Here is an 8,070-nt window from a genome sequence, read left to right as displayed (position 1 = left end):
TCTGTGATCGAGCATTGTGTGGATCCGAAAGACAACCTGCATCAGCAAAATCAACTAAACCTTCTTTGTTTTGGTTAGTATAAAATAAACTCAAATCTTCCGTTCCGTGTAGGTAACGAAGAACATATTTAATCCCGTTCCAGTGCCTTTGGGTCGGACAAGAGTTAGACCTAGATAGTAGGTTCACGGCAAAGCATATATTAGGCCGTGTGTGACTTGCCAAATACATTAAAGCTCCTATGGCACTGAGATATGACACTTTGGGACCAAGGACATCTTCATCGTACATCTTGGGACGGAAGGGATCAGTGTCCAGGCCGAGGGACCTCACGACCATGGGGCTGGATAAAGGGTGTGAGTCGGCCATGTTGAATCTCTTGAGTACTTTTTTTGTATATGCCATTTGATGCACAAGGATTCTATCTTTAATGTACTCAAGTTGTAATCCCAAACATAATTTCGTTTTTCCTAGATCTTTCATTTCGAATTCTTTCTTAAGATATTCAACTGTTTGAGAAATCTCTCCAGAGGTTCCTAAGATATTCAGATCATCAACATACACTGCTATGATCACAAATCCTTTATTTTCGAATTTCTTTATGAAAATGCATGGACTGATCGGGTCGTTCTTATAGTCTTCTTTTACTAGGTACTCACTTAGTCTATTGTACCACATTCGACCTGATTGTTTCCTTCCATAAAGAGATTTATTCAACTTTATACAATGTTGTTCTCGAGAACTCTATTTGTTTTTCAATTCAATACCCTCTGGGACTTTCATATAAATCTCATTATCCAGTGGACCATATAAGTATGCAGTTACTACATCCATTAACCGCAAGTCTAAGTTTTCTCTTATAGCCAGACTTATCAGGAATCTAAAAGTAGTAGCATCCACCACATGAGAATATGTTTCCTCATAATCGATTCCTGGTCTCTGTGAGAATCCTTTTGCAACAAGCTGTGCTTTATATCTTACGTCTTCACCATGTTCATTTCTTTTCCTCAGAAAGACCCATTTGTATCCAACTGGTTTTACATCATATGGTGTTCGGATTATACGGCCGAAAACACCTCTCTTCTTTAAAGAGTTTAGCTCCACGTATATAGCTTCTTTCCATTTGATCCAATCTGATCGTTGAGTGCACTCATAAATAAACGTGGGTTCATGATCCTCATTTAAATCCATAAGTTCAAGTGCTACCTTGTATGCAAATATATCATCAATGTCGACATTCTTTCTGTTCCATTGTATCCCAGACAAGACATAATTTATTGAAATCTCATTATTATCAGGACCTTCAGTACCTTGAATCTTGGCGTCCCAAGAATCAGTATTAGATACATCAGGGCCGGCCGCATCTAAGCAATCATGATCGGCCGCGATCGCTATTAGGGTTTTAGGATCGGCCGCGGCTAAGTCCCGAGATTTAGGAACGGCCGTGGTCGCGTCTAGGGTTTTAACAACCTCGGTTTCATTCTCTGCACCTTAAATCTGGCAATTGATTAGCAAGCTTTTGTAAATATATTATCTTTTGGACTTCTAAATCACATTCCTGAGTCCGAGGATCTTGCCAAGATAAAGATGTTTGATTCCATGTAATCTCTTTTACCAGCTTATTGCTATCTCCCCCTAATGTTGGATGTTCAAATTCATTAAAATGCAATCCGCATACCTGACCTTAAATAAATCACCCGGAGTTGGCTTAAGGTATTTTATAATCATGGGAAAATCATATCCAACATATATCCCCATCCTCCTTTGAGGTCTCATCTTTGTTCTCTGTGGTGGAGCAATTGGAAAATAAACGGCACAGTCGAATGTCTCAAGATGAGATATGTCTGGCTCATGACCTGTTAGCAATTGTAATGGGGAATATATATGTTCACTAGACGGTCTTATACGAATCAGTTAGGCCGCGTGCAAGACCGCGTGTCCCCAAGCTGTGGCCGGAAGCTTATACCTCATAAGCAATGGTCTAGGTATTAGCTGAATTCGTTTTATGAATGATTCGGCCAAGCCGTTCTGTGTATGTACATGTGCCACGGAGTGTTCCACACTTATCCCCATGGACATACAGTAATCAGTAAATGCTTGGGACGTAAACTCATTATCAAGACGTATAGTCTTTTATAAATCTAAACTTTAGAGACTTTTATAAAAACTTTCATTCATTAAGTTTATAAATAGAAAACAAGTTCAAAGAAATCAAAACATAGAAAACACAAAGCAAAGAGCAAAAAGACTTAGATGGCCGAAATCAACTTTGATCTTTTAAACAATCCATAATATCATCTTGTTCATGATTGAAATCTTCATCACCATCTTGATAAGTCATATGAGCTTCAGAATTCTTTCATTTCAAACTCTCTTGGTAGAGGTCAACGAGATGTTTGGGAGTCCTACATGTCTTAGCCCAATGATTATCCATACCACATTTATGACACACAGATTTGGTCGAGTTTTGTGGCTTGAATGATGTACCACGGCCTCCATAGGAGCCACGGCCATATAAGTTGCCTCGGCCTCGACCAAACGAGTTCCAGCCTCGACCACCACGACCATACCATTTTCCACGACCACGGCAGTGTTGGCTATCACTCTGGACATGGTTCGACTCTTTCTTATCCTCTACAGTCGCATGTGCCTCAGGTAATGGGTTTGTTCTAGGAGGTCTCAATTCACTGTTCCTCATCAACAAGGGTTGTGATCATATTCAAATTCAATCAAGTTCGATTTTATTCCAAGACATAAGGGTTTTGAATTTCAATCTATCAAAACTAGCAATACGATTTTAATTAATCAAGGTTAGCATACTATATTCAAACATACAATCATTCAAACAATCAGTTTCGATTTCAAAGATTAATTATGGTTTGGATAAAATCGATTATGCATTAGCTTTAGGGTTTTAATTGATTTCATGCATTCATGCAATAAGCATGTATGCGGCTAGGGTAATATATATTAGAGTTTCGATTTAGATCATTAGATCAATGGGGTTTAGGGAATCGAACTTATGATTATGAGCTTCGATTTACTCATTGGGGTTTTGAGATTCAAAACCATTAAGGTTATGATTTTAATTGATCAAACAATCAATCTCGATTAGGGTTTGGATCTATTACCTTATGGTTTTGATTTGATCATTGGATCATTAGGGTTTGATTAAAGATTTCGATTCATAACATGTAATATTTGTATGATTGTTTCGAAACGCTGTGAACTGCTACCAACCGCAAACGCAGCTTTTGCGGTGGGTAGCAGTTGACAGCGTTTCGAAACAATCATACAAACCGCTACAAATCGCTTCAAACCACTCCGAACCTCTTAAAATCAAAAGTTGGTTCCAGTTAGCGTTTGCGGTTACGGGTGGTTGAGAGAGGATAAATTATTTTCCTTTTTTTAAAAAAACACATATAAATACAAAAATAAAAATATTCAATAAAAATTTAAAATTGGAATTATAAAAATACTAAAATATATCTATTATATTTTAATTACTATTATAAAATTTTAAAATAAAAAAATTTTCTATAATTTAAAAAAATTAAAACTATAACTTTCTAAATATAATTTTCATATTTATTATAATATTATGATTTTTGATATTTTATAATTAAATAAAATTTAAATATTGTTAATTTATTATTTAACCGCTACTGTATTTGGTAGTTAACCAGTCATAAGTATCCCGCAAACGCACCAATTTCTAACTGCAGAACCAGTCCTACAAATCTCTTAAAACCGCTTGAAGCCGCAACCACCCGCATCCGCAAATTCCCGCAACCGCAACCGCTGCGTTTGAACCAGTCAAACCCTTATTCTTCAAGTCAAACAGGTGACTAGTACTATTCATTTTGTAGGTTAAAATGATGATGTGATGGTTTTTTTAAACAATAATTAAATAATAAAAATAAATTAAAATTTTAAAAAATTGGAAAAATTCAAAGAAATATAAAACAATTATAAAAAACTAAAACTTAAATAAATTAGATAAAAAGTGTTTCGGTTAAAATTATTAAATATTTAAAGTATTCAAAACAAACTATTTTATGTAATGTAAAGGAAAATAGTATAATTTTTTATCTACTATTAACTCCTTAGTTAAGAAAAATAATATTACAATTAATCGTCAAATCAAACCACTAACTTACTACATATGAAACATTATGCACTATAAAATAACACCTATATATGTAAGGAAAATAAATTATATATGTGTCAAAATAATATATATATATATATATATATATATACATATATGTACATATTATATAGAGAAATTCCCTCTGATAGACCTAAAAAAGTTTTTGTCACAAATATAGACTTTAAAAATAAAAATGATCAAAATAGACTTAAATGTTTTATCAAAAGAAGGAAATCTAGACATTAGAGTTTAGAGTTAAAAGGTGGGGTTTAGGGTTTAGAGTTTAAGGTTTAGAGTTTAGGGTTTAGAGGGTTTCGAGAGTTTAGGAGTGGGGTTTTGAGGATAGGATTTCAAATTTTAAAAAATTTTAAAATTTTAAAATTTTAAAAATAAAAATGCTATTTTGGTCATTTTAAATTTTTGAGATCTATTTTTGTGACAAATTTTTTAAAAAATATCTATTTGAGAGAATTGCCCTATTATATAACATAAAATATAAATCAAAAATTTCTATAATATTATTTGAAAAGTCAGTTTCTTATGTGTCGCTCTCACGTTAACTCTCACGATGGTTGATTACACTGATACCCCTAATGAATTAAAAATATTACATTTAAAATACAATTATTTATTTTTCTATTTAGTTTCCTTTTTAAAATTTTTCAAAAACATATACATATAATAAAAAAGGAAAAGTTTTATAAAGTTAAAAAAACGAATTGAAAAACGAAAATATATGTATATATAATATGATTTCATAAAAAAGAAAAAGTTCAAAAATAGTAATATTACATTTAAAAAGTATTTTTAAATGACATAAAATATACTTTTGAAGTAATAAAATACTTTATTTATATCTATATTTTCTTAGATGATAAATATAAATTTTTATATAATGTGATTTCATTAAAAATAATTTACACAGATAATCTTGATGTTAGAAAAAGAAATACTTTTTTTTTAAACAAAATTTTAAACAATACAAAAAAATTCAAAGTAATAGAAAATTTGTATATATCTATTTATTTTCTTAGATGAATACATAAAATAATTAAGTAACATAAAATGATATATGTTTAATTGGCTAAAAATAGTTATAATTAGTACTATTGAAATGTTTTATTTATTTTTCATATATTTAGTTGACTATAATATCTTTCAATTACAACAAAAAATATCAATAATTTATATTTTACTTATATAATAATATTTTGAAATAAAATCACAATTTTGTTGACTGCTTATTTTTAAGAGATATTTAGAAAACTAAAAATAAATTTTAATAATAAACATCGTTTGATCAAATAGTTACAAAATAGTTTAATGAAGAATATATATTATATTTTATCATTAATAAATTTATTTGTTTTCTTAATATTATATTTGCCTTTAAATTTTATGTTTTTATATTTGTGGAACTTAATAGAACCATATTCAAAATACCAAAGCAAATTTGAATTCTCATTTTTAAGATTATTTATAATAAAAATCAGTTTTCATTCAATAAATCAATAGTATAAAGTTATTTAGAACTTATAAAATATTTAATCACTCTAAATATTGATATGTGTTCATGAGCTTCCAAAAATGTATCAGCTACTTTTTTTTTATTAACTTGTATCAGCTACATGTGCATGTAACTTCCAATTGGTTATCGCTTTATTTTCTAATATTTTTTAAAAAACATCAACATATAATTTGATAAATATTGTGAAAATAAATGCACATTTAAACATAAATAAAATTGATTTGATTTGACTTAATTATAATAAAAAATAAGTATACTTCATTTTGAATTTGAAAGAATATATGTAACTCAATATACACACAACATGAGTGACTCAACTAATTCAACTTATATCTAAAAGCATAGATTTAACTACCATAAGAATTTATAATTTTATAAGAATAGTAATTTATTTTATAAATATAAATCATAGGACAACTCAAAACATATTAAAAATGAAAATAAAATATTAACCAACGGTTACAATTTAGTTCTTCTGTAAAATTTATATATATACATGAGATTTTAGAATATTATCGTTATATTAATTTATGTAATTTGGAATTAGACACTTTTGTTTGTTTTTTATTTCATTCTAGGCACAATATATATTAAGTTAAACATAATCTTCATAAAATATATTTACATATCTAAGACAACAACCACCTACATACAAATAAGAAATTAATCAAAATTTTAATATATAGAATAAAAAATATTACAGTTGAATTCAGAGATGAAATCTAATTTACCCAAATGATAAATAAATCGGCTGTAAAAAAAATAAAATAGTATAATATATATAAAATCATATGTATAATTAAAGTAATATAATATTTTAATATATATGATGTATACAAACTATAAATTAATTTAAAATTAAAAATAAATAGCAATCAATTATTATAGTATATTTACTTTAGAAATATTTATATCCGTGTATGAGCACGGAAAATTCACATAGTTTAAAAATATAATAACATAATCAGGATAATTTTAGTGAAGATTTGACGAATTAATATCCGTGCACGGCGCGGATCCGTATCTAGTTACGAAGGCTAAATGATTCGGTAGCCCTCCCAGCCCTGAACTAACCGGTTTAATCATTTATCAATTTCAGGGGATGTTGGTGTTAACGTTATCAGTATCCATACCGGGATTCAAACCACGTGAATGTTCTATGGCTAATGCTGAAGACTGCGAAAAGGCTTCTGTTCTACAGTTAGCGGTTTTCTTTGGAGCATTATACACATTAGCCATTGGTACAGGCGGTACAAAAGCGAACATTTCTACCATAGGAGCCGATCAGTTTGACGAGACCGACCCAAAGGAGAAGATTCAGAAAATGTCATTCTTCAATTGGTGGATGTTTAGCATCTTCTTTGTCACTCTCTTCGCCAATACAGTTCTTGTATATGTTCAAGATAACGTGGGCTGGGGCTGGGGTTATGGGATTCCAACTTTGGGACTTGCTATTTAAAGGCCATACTGATATTGGGCCTTCGTATAAAGCCAAAATGGAGAAAATGAAGAAGACCGTTCTGTCTCTGTCGGCTTCTGAAAAACAAGAGAGCAAGCAGTTCTTACGTGAGTATGGTACGAACAGGCCAGCTCACTGTGTCACAACAAAGAACAGATTTGAATGTTTGGACAGCTGTGATGTAGTGGGTAACCTAATCTGAGTCTTGTATATAAACATGTAAAGGGCTAGTCTTTGCCGTCAAGTTGAAAGAGTTAATAAAGAACAAGTTTTCATCTTTATCTTGTCTTTGTTTCTTGCCATTCACATGGTATCAGAGCCATGGAAGAGGCTTCAGAAACGTTTTCAACTCCAACATTGAGTATCTCTCACTGTGTTACTCTGAAGCTCTCATCCTCGAACTACCTTCTCTGGAAGACTCTGTTCGAATCGTTCCTCTCAAGTCAGTCTCTGCTTGGTTACGTCGATGGATCTACGGCTCGTCCGACACCTACAGTTACCAGAAGAAACGGTGATGATGTTACAGAGGAGCCAAATCCAGAGTTTGTCAAATGGATTCGTAAAGATCAGTTGGTTATGGCGTGGTTGTTTGGGTCTCTGTCTGAAGAAGCATTACGTTCTGTGTATGGTCTACACTCAGCGCAAGAAGTGTGGCTCAGTCTAGGAAAGAAGTATAATAGAGTCTCTGCAACACGCAAGTTAGATCTGCAACGTAAACTTCAAGGTATGTCCAAAGGATCAAAGGCCATGACTGAGTACTTAGGAGAAGTCAAAGGTGTCTGTGATCAACTAGATTCTATAGGAAGTGTCCTTACTGATCAAGAAATGATTTATGGAGCACTCAGTGGATTAGGAAAAGAGTATGAATCGATCTGTACGGTGATAGAACACTCCATGGATGTTGTTCCACAAATGAGTTTTGAAGATGCTGT

The 8,070-nt window shown here is 31.4% G+C and overlaps 1 pseudogene; it reads left to right on the top strand.

Annotated features, from left to right (window-relative positions):
- Positions 1-335: 335 nt before the first annotated feature.
- Positions 336-8,070, top strand: part of LOC106314498 — a 14,145-nt pseudogene continuing 6,410 nt past the window's right edge.

The sequence above is a fragment of the Brassica oleracea genome, chromosome C9 (assembly GCF_000695525.1).
Source record: "Brassica oleracea var. oleracea cultivar TO1000 chromosome C9, BOL, whole genome shotgun sequence".
NCBI classification, from domain to species: Eukaryota; Viridiplantae; Streptophyta; class Magnoliopsida; order Brassicales; family Brassicaceae; genus Brassica; species Brassica oleracea.
The sequence above is the reverse complement of the archived record's forward strand: the minus strand, read 5'-3'. Positions and strand labels throughout refer to the sequence as shown.